The sequence below is a fragment of the Globicephala melas genome, chromosome 9 (genome assembly GCF_963455315.2).
Source record: "Globicephala melas chromosome 9, mGloMel1.2, whole genome shotgun sequence".
NCBI lineage: Eukaryota > Metazoa > Chordata > Mammalia > Artiodactyla > Delphinidae > Globicephala > Globicephala melas.
The window spans coordinates 87,445,883-87,460,860 of NC_083322.1; the positions used below are offsets into that span (position 1 = coordinate 87,445,883).

The 14,978-nt window shown below is 39.2% G+C and overlaps 1 protein-coding gene and 1 pseudogene across 6 annotated transcripts in view; one reads left to right on the forward strand and one right to left on the reverse strand.

Annotated features, from left to right (window-relative positions):
• SRPK2 (SRSF protein kinase 2) overlaps positions 1 to 14,978 on the reverse strand; it is a 224,586-nt gene that overhangs the window by 170,686 nt on the left and 38,922 nt on the right. The gene's annotated exons all lie outside the window — the stretch shown is intronic.
• LOC115840892 (small ribosomal subunit protein eS26 pseudogene) lies at positions 10,510 to 10,860 on the forward strand (annotated as a pseudogene).

A 14,978-nucleotide genomic window follows, 5' to 3' on the forward strand; every position in this document is an offset into this window, starting at 1 on the left:
TTAAAACCATAAAACTCATAGAAGAAAACGTGGTGGGGGGGGGCAGGGTAGACACTCAGGACCTTGATTCTGGCAACAGATTCTGAGATTATAAAAACAAAAGCATGTTCCAGAAAGGAAAAATAGATCAACTGGACTTTATCAAAATTTAAAACTTTTCTGCATCAAAGGAAATTATCAAAAAAGTGGAAGACAACATACAGAAGAGAAAATATTAACAAACCTCATATGTGATAAGGGTCTGATACCTAGAATATATAACAAACACAACCACCAAAAGACAATCCAGTTAAAAACTGGGTAAAGGACTTGAAGAGACATTTCTCCCAAGAAGTACAAGTGATCAACAAGCACATGAAAAGATGCTCAACATCATTAATCATTAAGAGACTGCAAATAAAAACCACAATGAGGTATCACTTCATACCCACAAAGATGGCTATAAATTAAAAGAAAGAAAGAAAAAGGAAAAGGAAACCAACAAGTGTTGGTAAATGTGTAGAGAAAACCCTCACACATTGCTGGGAGGAATACCAAATGGCACAGCCTCTGGGGAAAAGTTTGTGATTCCTCAAAAAATTAAACACAGAATCACAACAGGACCCCAGCAGTTCCACTCTTAGGTATATAACCCAAAGAAGTGAAAACTGGTACTCAAATACATATACATATGTTCATAGCAGCACTATTCATAACAGCCAAAAGGTGGAAACAACCCAAATATACATCAATGGATGAATGGATAAACTCTGGCATATACAAATAATGGAATATTATTTAGTAATAAAAAGGAATAAAGTACTGATTCATGCTACAATGGGACAACGCTCAGAAACATTAAGCAACGTGAAAGCAGCCAGACACAGATGGTCGCATATTTTATGATTCTACCATATAAAACATCCAGAATAGGTAGACCCAGAGAGACAAAATGCAGACGAGCGGCAGCCATGGGTTGGGCGGCGGCGGGTGAGGGGTGGGAGCACCTGCTTAATGCATACAGGATTTCTCTTGAGGTTGATGAGACGTTTGGGAACTAGAAAGAACTGGTGGCTGCACAACACTGTGAATGTACCAACTGCCACGGTTCACCTTAAAATGGTTACTTTAATGTTTTGTGATGTTCACCTCAATTTTTCTAAAGTTTGTACAGATATCTCACTTGTTAGTCACATATCTCCACCTCAGCCAGGAATGCTTTCCCCAGCTCCGTGGTCTCCTCTCAACGCCTTCGGAGACCCTGGCGCATAGCATGGATGCAGCTGGAGAAAAAAACTCAGTCAAAAAGACCTATGAAAAGAAATAGTAAGAATGTACATTTACACAAAGATTGAAATTTTATGCCAGGGAAAACACTAGAGAAACACTAGAGAAAAGTATACACTAAAACTTCCTTAATAAAATTCAAAAACAAACGAAGGTGAAGCCTCTGTGAGCGCAGGCAGTGACAACTGTTCAAGTCTGCATTACCAGCAAAACATTAGAAACTGCAGGCAGCAAAGGACTTCCTCCTATTCTCAACTTCAAACCACAAGGCAGAACTGCCCATATCTCATATTTGAGACATTGCAGGCAGACTATTACTTTTTGAAAGGGCTGATCTTTGAGGCAAACAAAACATTACTGGCACTGTTCAGAATGTTAAGAACAATGAAGTCCTTCTTCTCATTTACTTACTATGTAACTTACTGAGCACCAAAGTGTACAAGATGCTACATACTAATACAACGGAGGGGAACAGTGTTTCTTGCCTTTAGAGTGAATATTTTAAGAAGAACAAAATAGAATAATAGTACATTAATTTCCAAGTGGTGAAAATACCTCTATATTATGCGTAGTATTATATATCTATATCTTTACACTACAGTAGTGATTTGAGGACACATCACTTCACTCACACCTTTCCATAGTGGAGCCAAGCTAACTGGCTGAAAATTTCACCTAAGAAAGCTTTTCTCAAGAAAGCCAACTCAAGTATGCACAATAGAAACAAATTTTTGAAAGGATTCAAACTGTCTTTCCTTAAAAGCACTCTGACTAAATGATTCGTAACCGAAAAACTAATGAATGTACAGTATGAAAAGCAAGGCTGTTACACCCCCTTGGACTGGGGAGGAATGTTACTGACGTTTAACAGGTGTGTGGATCAGGCATCGTGCCTTGAGTTTTCCCATCTATTACCATTTAATATCCTGTAATCCCATTATGCCTATTGTAAAGGCTACCATGTACACTGAAGTAGGTACCTCAGGAAGTTAACTGAAGGTATTCATCAGTAATAATTACTCGGTGGTGGTTTCATTCAAGCAAGACTTTTATGAATCCCAACTGTATCCTCTCCAAAAGGGCAGCTCTCAAGATCCCTACGTATACTAATTTAATAATCAGGTAATCTAGGTCTTCATCCAAGTCAATGATAAAAATATTTAACAAAATAGTTCCAAAGTATTTCACCTCACCACTAACAAGCTCTTTGGAAGTTAGTACTTAATTCATTAATTACTAATTTTGGAGAACAGGTGTTCTATTATATAAACCACATCTAGCTCTTCAGCAAAGTTTCATGAGAGAAGATCATATGCCTTGTTGAAATCAAGACCTCCCATGGCTAAAGTAGCCTACTGGGCCCACGGTAAACATTCTATACCATGCTACCCACAAATGTCAAGGCAGAAGTTAAGTTCACACACCATCTCAATGGGTGAGCTAAGACAAGAAACCAGTTCTTTTCACAAACCCTAGTATTTTTTAAATGAATTCATACATTATTTAATGGCATCATCTTTCCCTACTTCCTCAAGCCTTAAAAAAACTAAGAAACTATCTTGACTCTTATCTCATACCTCATCAGCAAATCCAGTCAGCTCCACCTTCAGAATAAACCTGCAATCTGACAATTCTCACCTCCTCCACTAAGACCACCTGCCCACTCCATCATCACAACCCGCCCAGACCAGACTGCAGCAGCCTCCTCCCTGGTCTTCATACTTTCACTCCTGCCACTCTACAGTCCATTCCCCATACAGTGGCCAGAGGGACATTGTTGGGTTTTCTTTTTCTCAGTTTTGAAACAACAGAATTACAGTAAAGTGCAGTACAAAGAAATGTTTGTTTTCCCCAAACCACCTGAGAGTTAGCTGCCAACATGATGTTCCATCATCTTCAAATGCTAAAAACAAGGATGGTCTAGATAACTACAAGAAAATGATCAAGATCAGAAAATTGAGCCTGACAGATTACTATGGCTCAATCCTCACACTCCACCTGCACCACCCCCTACACATGGTGGAGACAACGGGCGACTCCCCATGCAGTCTGCTCCCCCCTTGGCACACTCACCTAACTGACTGAGCTGCAGCATCCCGCACCAGGCCACCAGGTCAAAGAGATCCCCTCTCCACCCTGCTTGGGCTCTGACTCTTCCAGGCCCTCACAACATGGACACTCTGTCCCAGGCCACCCTTCTCATCCCACCTGGGTCCAAATAAGCTGCTCGGGGCCAACAGCTCCCCACACCCCCTCCTCACACTGTGAGTACCCACCTTGTTATGCATCACATAATGGCTTTAGGTCATAATTGTCGAGGAGGAAGGAGAAAAGATTTATCACTTTTAAATGGACTTTGGTTATTTCAATCCTTTGCTCAAAATCTTCCAAGAGCCTTTTAATCTTTCTCAGAATAAAATCCAAACTCAACTCCATGGTCTACTAGGTCCTATAAATCTGTCCCCTACCTCCTTACATCACTTGGTCTCATATATGCGTGCTGGCCTTTATTCTGTTTTCAAGTACACTAAACCCTTTCTTACCTCAGGATCTTTGCACTGTATGTTCTCCTTGAAAGCTCCTCCACTCCCCAAATTTTCAAGGTCTTGGTTCACACCTCATTTCTAGAGGTTTTCTCCCAGTTCCCTCCTCATCCACCATCCCCACACTCCCTACCTATCCCCTTGCCTTTATTTTCAATAAAGCACTTATGACTGGTATGATATATCTATTTATTTATAACCCACAAGAACAGAACAATTTCTGTTTATTGTGTATCCCCATACCTAGAACAATACCTGAACATCTGCATGATGCCTGAATTCTTCAAGAACACATCTTGGTGACACAAAGTAATCAATCATAATGCCATCTTACATCTAAATGTTATATGTGAAGATGCCAGAAATGGCTGTGTAATTTTAAGATATTAATGTTGACACTGCATGGTGCTTTGAAGTATACTATTATTTGCAGTAATACTGAGCAGTATCTATGTTGTTTATTTTCTCTCTTTCACAAACGAGGCACAGAAAAGTGCAATGATCTGCCCAACACTGAAGAGCCAATGATTGACAAGATCACGACTAGAATTTGAGCCCTCCAAGTTTACTATTAATTGCACCAGGCAAGCCCCTCTGCGTGTACACCCTCATAATCCCCAACATCCTTTACTTTCACCTTCCAGAATTACGGGAATATTTCAAAAGAACAGCTAGAGGTGCAGAAATACTATAATTTTCAACCCTACCTACAAATGTGTGTCTTACTAAAAGCATAATACATGCACTGACTACAGGTCTATTACACAACAGCTTCATTTTTATGAAGAGTTGATAATGGGATTTTTAGCACCATATCCTAGGACTCAGGAAACTACAGCCCACCACCTGCTTTTCTTATATGTAAGCTAAAAATGGTTTTTATATTTTTAAATGGTTGCAGGAGGAAAAAAAAAAATCAAAAGAATAATATTTCATGACACCTGAAAATTATATGTAATGCAAACTTCAGTGTCCATAAATAAAGTCTGATTCCAACACCACCACACTCATTCATTTATTTACTGTCCATGGCTGCTTTTGCACTACAATCACACGGTTAAGTAGTTGCAACAGAGATGTGGCCAGAAAAACCAAAAGTACTATCTGGTACTTCACAGAAAAAGTTTGTCAACCACTGCCACAGTCTCCTGATTTTTCATCTCTCCCCAGCATCCTGACCTTCAAGAAATGTTCCTTTTCCCTGCCAAATCCGGGTAAAGTTTTTCCCATCACACCTGATGCTTCTCCCATCACTCTGCATTCATTCTGACATGTATAACTGTCTGTTATATATCTGACTCCCCCACTAGATTACAAAATGCTAGAGGAAGAGGCCCACATCTGCTTGTTCATTACTGTATCCCTGGTGTTCAGCAATGCCCATTTATACTAGGTGCCCAATACTTGCTGAATGAATGGAAGACAGAGGCACTAAATTTGAATGAGCGAATTTAAGGAACTCTCAAACATACAAGTTTCTTCTAGAAGATACCAGAAATACAGATTGCCTGACTTTCCAAAGGAGCCACACAAATGACTCTATCTACCCCTGGCTCATTCCAGTCATAAACCACAACATCATACAAAATGGGCTGGGATCATATAGGGGATTGGGTGTGAGGAGTGGGGAGCTTTAAATTAACCTGCAGTCCAGCAGTAAAAGGTATTAACAGCAACAACAACAAAGGATGACACAGGGCCCCAAGCTCAGATATGAGCTTACATGATACTGATCACAGAACGGGCTGCTTCCCAGTTTCAACCACCCCCTCCAAAGTTTTCTTTACTCCCACACTGCCTGAATCTTTATATATTTCACCATGTCATACCGCCTGTTAGTCATCTAATTTATTCACTCACCTTACAAGAAATCTCTTCTTAAAATACAAATAGATTTGAAAAGCTAAAAAAATAGCAAAACTTCATGCATTAACAAAAAAACCCCCAAAACTAGATTTTTCTGGTTTCAAAAGAAAAGACGTTAATCAATGGACTAAAACAGTATCTCTACAGATTTACACTTTAAATCCTTAGTAACCACAAATAACAATAAGAAATGCACAATAAATGTAGTTTAAGGCAAATGGATATTACACAATTACTTTGGATCATACTTCACATGATATTACACAATAAATTTCAGATGTGTCAAAAAGTTAAATATAAAGAATAATCCATAAAAACAAAACCTTTTTTTTTGCACTTAATTTTGTTTTGTTTTGTTTTGTTTGCGGTACGCGGGCCTCTCACTGTTGTGGCCTCTCCCGTTGTGGAGCACAGGCTCCGGACGCGCAGGCCATGGCTCACGGGCCCAGCCGCTCCGCGGCATGTGGGATCTTCCCGGACCGGGGCACGAACCCGTGTCCCCTGCATCGGCAGGCAGACTCTCAACCACTGCGCCACCAGGGAAGCCCCAAAACCTTTTTTTTAAATACATCTTCACTGGAGTATAACTGCTTCACAATACTTTGTTAGTTTCCGTTGCACAACAAAGAGAATCAGCCATATGCATACACATGTTCCCATATACCCTCCCTCTTAAGCCTCCCTCCCATCCTCCCTAGCCCACCCTTCCAGGTCATCACAAAGCACCCAGCCCTGTGCTATGCTGCTGCTTCCCACCAGCCAACTATTTTACATTCAGTAGTATATATATGTCAATGCTACTCTTACTTCGCCCCAGCTTCGCCCTCCCACCCCATGTCCTCAAGTCCATTTTCTATGTGTACTTCTTTATTCCTCCCTGCCACTAAGTACATCATGACAATTTTTTTTTTAGATTCCATATATACGCATTAACATACAGTATTTGTTTTTCTCTTTCTGACTTCACTCTGTATGACAGACTCTAGGTCCATCCACCTCACTACAAGTTAACTCAATTTCATTTCTTTTTATGGCTGAGTAATGTTCCATCGTATATATGTGACACATCTTCTTTATCCATTCGTCTGTCGATGGACACTTAGGTTGCTTCCATGTCCTGGCTATTGTAAATAGTGCTGCAGTGAACACTGTGCTACATGTCTCTTTCTGAATTATGGTTTTCTCAGGGTATATGCCCAGTAGTGGGATTCCTGAGTCTTATGGTAGTTCTATTTTTAGTTTTTTAAGGAACCTCCATACTGTTTCTCCATAGTTGTTCAATTTACATTCCCACCAACAGTGCAGGAGGGGTTCCCTTTTCACCATACCCTTTCCAGTATTTCTTGTTTCTAGATTTTTTGATGATGGCCATTCTGAACAGCATGAGGTGATAACCTCATTGTAGTTTTGATTTGCATTTCTCTAATAATTAGTGATGTTGAGCATCTTTTCATGTGCCTCTTGGCCATCTGTATGTCTTGGTGAAATGTCTAGGTCTTCTGCCCATTTTTTAACTGGATTGTTTGTTTTGATATTGAGCTCCATATATTTTCGTATATTTTGGAGATGAATCCTTTGTCTGTTGTTTTATTTGCAAATATTTTCTCCCATTCTGAGGGTTGTCTTTTTGTCTTGTTTACTGTTTCCTTTGCTGTGCAAAAGCTTTTAAGTTTAATTAAGTCCCATTTGTTTATTTTTGTTTTTATTTCCATTACTCTAGGAGGTGGGTCACAAAAGATCTTGCTGTGGTTTATGTCAAAGAGTGTTCTTCCTATGTTTTCCTCTAAGAGTTTTAAACTATCTGGTCTTACATTTAAGTCTTTAATCCATTTGGAGTTTATTTTTGTGTATGGTGTTGGGTAGTGTTCCAATTTCATTCTTTTACATGTAGCTGTCCAGTTTTCCCAGCACCACTTACTAAAGAGGCTGCCTTTTCTCCATCGTACGTTCTTGCCTCCTTTGTCATAAATTAAGTGCCCATATGTGTGTGGGTTTATCTCTGGGCATTCTATCCTGTACCATTGATCTATCTTTCTGTTTTTGTGCCAGTACCACACTGTCCTGATTACTGTCGCTTTATGGTATAGTTTGAAGTCAGGGAGCTTGATTCCTCCAACTCCGTTTTTCTTTCTCAAGATTGCTTTGGCTATTCGGGGTCTTTTGTGTTTCCATACGAATTGTAAAATTTTTTGTTCTAATTCTGTGAAGAATGCCATTGGTAGTTTGATAGGGATTGTACTGAATCTATAGATTGCTTTGGGTAGTATAGTCATTTTCACAATATTGATTCTTCCAATCCAAGAAAACAAAATCTTGATCCAGAAAGCATACTCTAGCTTTTGAGAGAAAAATTCATTACTACAGAACGAACAGAAGAAAGTTAAATGAGTTCTGACATGTAAAACTTAAGTCTTTAAATTTAGAGTTCAACAACTATTTAAAAGGCACATAACATTCTAAGCACTGATGTAGGCCCTGAATTTTCAGAATGTTTGAATAGAGCACACAAGGCCCCTGATCTCACAGAGCTAAAGTCTAGTAGGGAGATGAGCAAAAAGCACAAAAGGCAATGGAAACTTCCTGTAAGCACTAAAGAAGAAAAGACACACTGCTCCAAGAGAACACAACCGAGGAGGCACTGTAGATGGGATGGTCATGAAAAAATTCTCTGAGGCACAACATCAAAGCCGATGGCTTAAGGAAGAACAAGAAACCAGCCAAATGAAGAGTAGGGAAAACAGCAGCACAAGGCCACAGGCAGCCAAGAGTCCAGGGCCACCGTGAATGAGAAAATGAAACAAGGGCAAGTGATGAAAGATGGTATTTTAAAGTACTAAGAAGCACACGTATTCCTACACAATACATCATTACATGGGAAAAGTATGTTCTTCACAGCCACCTACGTTTATCCACCTAACAAAACTAAATCAAACATGAAGCCAAAAGTTGCCAGGGAGGAGGAAGGGGAAGTACATACATACTATCAACAGAACTGTACATTAGTTTGCTCTTTTTAAAGACAATCTAAATGTAAGCTTTTATGTACAGAATGGATAAACAAGGACCTACTTATAACACAGAGAATTACATTCAACATCCTATGATCAACTGTAAAAGAAAAGAATATTTTAAAAAGGATGTATAGGGCTTCCCTGGTGGTGCAGTGGTTAAGAATCCGCCTGCCAATGCAGGGGACACGCGTTCGAGCCCTGGTCTGGGAAGATCCCACGTGCCACAGAGCAACTAAGCCCATGCGCCACAACTACTGAGCCTGTGCTCCAGAGCCTGTGAGCCACAACTACTGCGCCTGCAAGCCACGACTCCTGAAGCCTGGGCGCCTAGAGCCCATGCTCTGCAACAAGAGATGCTACCGCAATGAGAAGCCCACACACAGCAACAAAGACCCAACACAGCCAAAAATAAATAAATAAATAAATAAATAAAAATAAATTTTAAATAAACAAATAAAAAGGATGTATACATATATAACTGAATAACTTTGTTGGACAGCAGAAATTAACAGAACATTGTACATCAACTAAACTGCAATTTTATTTTTGTAAAGATTAAAAAAAAGTCTTCTATTGAATTTTTAAAGACTTCTTAAAGTCTTTTATTGAATTTTTGTTACAATATTGCTGCTTTTTTTTAATGTTTTTTGGGGGTTTTTTTGGCCATGACGCAGGTAGGATCCCAGCTACCCGACCAGGGATTGAACTCACAACCCCCTGCCCTGCCCCCCCCCCACATTGGAAGGCAAAGTCTTAACCACTGGACCGCCGGGGAACTCCCAAAGTTCAATTAAAAAAGAAAAACCCGATAAAAATAAAGACAATCTAAAAATAAATAATAGAAACTATAGCATTGCTCTTACCTTTAGACTCAATAGACTCTTATTTACCAAAAATTAACTCTTCCTCCTCTCAGAACTAACTGCACAAAAGGTATCTGCCGAAGGGACGTTTATAAAATAAAAAATAAGAAACCACCAAAAGGCCTACAAATATGTAACTATATGAATTGTGATGCATTAAGTTTACATCAGAAAGATGAGTATAGATTAAATAATACCTAAAATGTTTACTTTATCAAGTAATAAATAATGACATTTAGTTTGTATATATGGACAAAATGCAAAATGTATATATTGTTAAATTTTTTAACTTGAAGTCACAAATAATTAACATTTTGTAATCACTAGCTGCTCTGCTCAGGATTATTTATGTTCAGTTGTGTCTATTTTAATTCAAAAGATACAGAAAAGAACAAAAAGTATTGTTAACAAAGATTCATTACGGCTTTTCAGAATTAACAACTGCTAATATTACAAAAAATAGCTAAATTAACCCTTTAAAACAAACTCAAGTCCCAATTTCTTCTGCTACTTCCAATCAGCAGTAACTTTCTGATGTAACCCTGCCAGTCCATTTTCATAAAGTTTTATAAGAGACAGAGAAACAGAGAGAGAATATACACATATCCATCAACAATATATAGTACTGAGTTGTTGGAAAACTTCACAAAGGTGCTACACTTTTGTGTCAGGTATCAAACTTTCTGATGCAATGCTGTGTGTATAGCTGATAAAAATACCAACAAGATCTACAGCATTTACACAGCATTACAATAATCATGGAAATATAACCCATACTGATAAACAGAGATTTTTCCCAATTTTTTCTATCACACAGTTCTACAGTTTGTTTTCTTAAAAAGTATAAACTTATTTTTATTAAGTTAAATAACATTACTTACTAACTAGATGATTATTAAACTTCTAATAAAGCAAGGCAAATAAAAATAATTCCCACTCTTCCGCCTCCTCGCTTCCAAGATGACCAAGAAAATAAGGAACAATGGTCGTGCCAAAAAGGGCCGCGGCCATGTGCAGCCTATTCGCTGTACCAACTATACCCGTTGCATGCCCAAGGATAAGGCCATTAAGAAGTTCGTCATTCGGAACACCGTAGAGGCCGCAGCCGTCAGGGACATTTCCGAAGCGAGTGTTTTTGACGCCTATGTGCTTCCCAAGCTGTATGTGAAAGTGCATTACTGCGTGAGTTGGGCCATTCACAGCAAGGTAGTCAAGCATCGTTCTCGGGAAGCCCGGAAGGACCGAACACCTCCACCCCGATTTAGACCTGCTGATGCTGTCCCACGACCTCCACCAAAGCTAAGGAGCTAAGTTCTTAAAGACTAAAGAAATACTGTCCCCTGGAAAGACAATAAAATGGAAATTATACTTTAAAAAATAAATAAATAAATAATTCCCCAAATCACCACTGATTACTAACTTCTACCAACTAATAAACCAAATAACTGCAGTAATGCTCAGTTTCTAAATACAACTATAAACTAATCATCCAACTATCAAAAATCAATCACAGCTTTAAAATAAACAATGCAGATCACATAAAAAGAAAATCTATATTAATTTTTCTAATTAAAAAGCAAATATTGGGGGCTTCCCTGGTGGTGCAGTGGTTGAGAGTCCGCCTGCCGATGCAGGGGACACAGGTTCGTGCCCAGGCCTGGGAAGATCCCACATGCCGCGGAGCAGCTGGGCCCGTGAGCCATGGCCACTGAGCCTGCACGTCCAGAGCCTGTGCTCCGCAACGGGAGAGGCCACGGCGGTGAGAGGCCCGCGTACCGCAAAAAAAAGAAGAAAAGAAAATTCCACCTGTTAATGCAGGGGACACGGTTCGATCCCTGGTCCGGGAAGATCCCACATGCCACAGAGCAACTAGCCCATGTGCCACAACTACTGAGCCTGCGCTCTAGAGACCATCAGCCACAACTACTGAGCCCATGTGCCACAACTATTGAAGCCCGCGCACCTAGAGCCTGTGCTTCGCAACAAGGTAAGTCACCACAATGAGAAGCCTGCTCACCGCAACAAAGAGTAGCCCCCGCTCACCACAGCTAGAGAAGCCCGCACGCAGCAACTAAGACCCAATGCAGCAATAAATAAATAAATAAATAAGCAAGCAAGCAAGCATATATTAAAGACATAAGCACAAAACGTTTATTTGTGGAAAAAAATCTAATGTACCTTGTTGATGACTTATACTATTTCTCCTGCAATTTTCTTAAAACTACATTCAGATATTGATTTGTTGCCATCTACTGGTTAAAATCATATTTCAATAATGTTATTTCACCTCAAATATTCACTACAGTCAAAAATATCTTAGCAGGGACTTCCCTGGTGGTCCAGTGGTTAAGAATCTGCCTTCCGGGCTTCCCTGGTCACGCAGTGGTTGAGAGTCCGCCTGCCGATGCAGGGGACACGGGTTCGTGCCCCAGTCTGGGAAGATCCTACATGCTGCGGAGCGGCTAGGCCCATGAGCCACGGCCACTGAGCCTGCGCGTCCAGAGCCTGTGCTCCACAACGGGAGAGGCCACAACAGTGAGAGGCCCGCATATCGCAAAAAAAATAAATAAATAAAAAAGAAAGAATCTGCCTTCCAATGCAGGGGACATAGGTTTGATTGCTGGTAGGGGAACTAAGATCCCACATGCTGCAGGGCAACTAAGCCCATGCACCACAACTACTGAGCCCACGTGCCACAACTAGAGAAGCCCTCGTGCCACAACGAAAGATCCTGCATGCTGCAACGAAAGATCCCACGTGCTGCAACTAAGACCCAATGCAGCCAAATAAATAAATTTAAAAAATTTTTTTAAATCTTAGTAGTGTTCTTTGCAAACTTTTATAAAACTACTGTGATGAATTCAGCTTTGGAGAAGTTTTTAAAGCTGTATCATGAGTTAATTCTATCTTGAGTTCTAACAATATCCTCACATAAAATTTTCATTCATGTGTTAAGACTTTTTTTTTTTTTTTTTTTGCGGTACGCGGGCCTCTCACTGTCGTGGCCTCTCCCGTTGCGGAGCACAGGCTCCGGACGCACAGGCTCAGCAGCCATGGCTCACGGGCCCAGCCGCTCCGCGGAATGTGGGATCCTCCCGGACCGAGGCACGAACCCGCGTCCCCTGCATTGGCAGGTGGACTCTCAATCACTGCGCCACCAGGGAAGCCCTCATGTGTTAAGACTTTTAAAACTAAAATACGATGGTAATTTGTGAGAACTATAAAAATCTTATTTAATTAAAATACTTTCGGAATTCTTTTTCTTTAAAATTCAAATGTTTACCCGCCCCTATTTTCTAGAATATTGGAGCTAAAGAATTTAGGATATTTCCACCTTTTTACCGCTGAGTTGTTAGAATAAGGATCCAAAAAAAAAAAAATCCATATACCACATTTGTTTATTTTGCACTTTCAGTTACTTTTACTCTACAACAGTCCCTCCCCTCTCCTTCTTCCCTTTTTTTCTTTGTTATTATTTTTTTTCTCCTTCACTTTTTTTTTTACACAATTATTGTTGAAAGAAAAAGCCAGTTGTCCCACTGCACTGCTTTTTAAAACCACCCTTTTAGCTACCCAGCTTTAAAAAGCATAACAAACAAATGTAACACATGGACTTATTTTTGGATCCCAATTCTAACAAATCAACTGTAAAATGACTAAGTACCTGTGGAAATGTGTATATAGATTGGGTTTTAGATGACAACAAAGAATTTTATTAATTCTGTTGGATATAATATGGCACTGTGATTATGCACAAGAAGATGTACAAATCTTGTAGACACTGCTATGAACTGAATTGTATCCCCTCTCCCCAGCCCAAAATTCATACACTGAAGTCTTAAACCAACAATGTGATAGTATTTGGAGATGGAGCCTTTGGTAAGTAATTAGGTTTAGATGACATTATGAGGGTAGGGCCCTTATGATGGGATTAGTGCCCTTATAAGAAGATATATCAGAGAATTTAATTTACTCTCTCTCCAAGTGAGAACTCTGCCAGAAAGCTGTCTGCAAACCAGGAGGATGGCCCTCACAAGAACCCGACCTTGCTGGCAACATGATCTCAGAATTCTAGCCTCTGGAACTGTGAGAAAATAAATTTCTGTTGTTCATGCCACCCAGTCTATGGTATTTTCTTATGGCAGCCCATGCTGAAACAGTCATGCATATGGAAGTATGTAGAAGTGAAATAATGTATCCTATATATGCTTTAAAACGTATTCACAAAAAGGGAAAAAAATAGAAGAAATGGAGCAAAACTAATAATTTTTTAATTTAGGTGACAGGTGCTGGGGATTTAATATGCTACTGGCTCAACTTCTAAGTTTCAAATTTCTCATAACTAAAAAAAAAAAACTTTAAAAAAGAAATAAGAAAATGCTTTTCAATGTAATTCCTACAACTGAAACCTGAAAATGCTTTAAGATAAACACAGTACTCATCTGAAATTATTATGAGGCAAAAATAAAAGTTGACTTGAAACTTTATCTTTGAATAAATTTGGGGAAAATTGTTACAGGATTTTTTAAAATAATCTGTCTCACCTAAGAGTCACAAGTTAAAAGCACTGACCTTAACTGTTCATGTTCTAATTATGTAACTTGTCCAAATTATTTACCTGCTTAAATGTCAATTACAAAAGAGAAATCATAATTTTGGTATTCTTTTGTAAACAGAGGTTTTCATTATTGTTGAAATACTTTTAAATTACTGATTTTTTTGTTTAGAAGTTAACTTTAACTCTTATTGATTATAATTTTCAAAATACATATTATTCTCAGATTTCAAGTAGACAACATAGTAATCTGAAAATAATAACCTTTGCTTCTAATTTGTATACGTTTTGTTTAGTTTTTATATCTGACTGCACCAACATTTACAGAATTAACACCAAGCAACAATGAGGGAGAACTGTCAACCAATCTAGTTCCTGATTTTAATGGAAATGGTAATATACATAACATTTACCATGATCAAGACTATCATTAAGACTGATTTTTTTTTTTTTTTTTTTTTTTGCGGTACACGGGCCTCTCACTGTTGTGGCCTCTCCCATTGCGGAGCACAGGCTCCGGATGCACAGGCTCAGCGGCCATGGCTCACGGGCCCAGCCACTTCGCGGCATGTGGGATCTTCTCGGACCGGGGCACGAACCCGCATCCCCTGCATCGACAGATGGACTCTCAACCACTGCGCCACCAGGGAAGCCCTGATTTTTTTTTTTTTTTTAATGATTTTAAGGAAAGGTCTTTCTATTCCTATTTCCTATTTTACAAAGGGTTTTCAACAAAGACAGACATTCAAACTTGCTCCTTTGATCCATTTTTGCATTAATTAGTCATGGAAATCCTGTTCTCACACAAAGACCAATAAGTATAATTTTATCTTTTATGATAACTCTGGGTCATCATTATAAATAATATTTAATG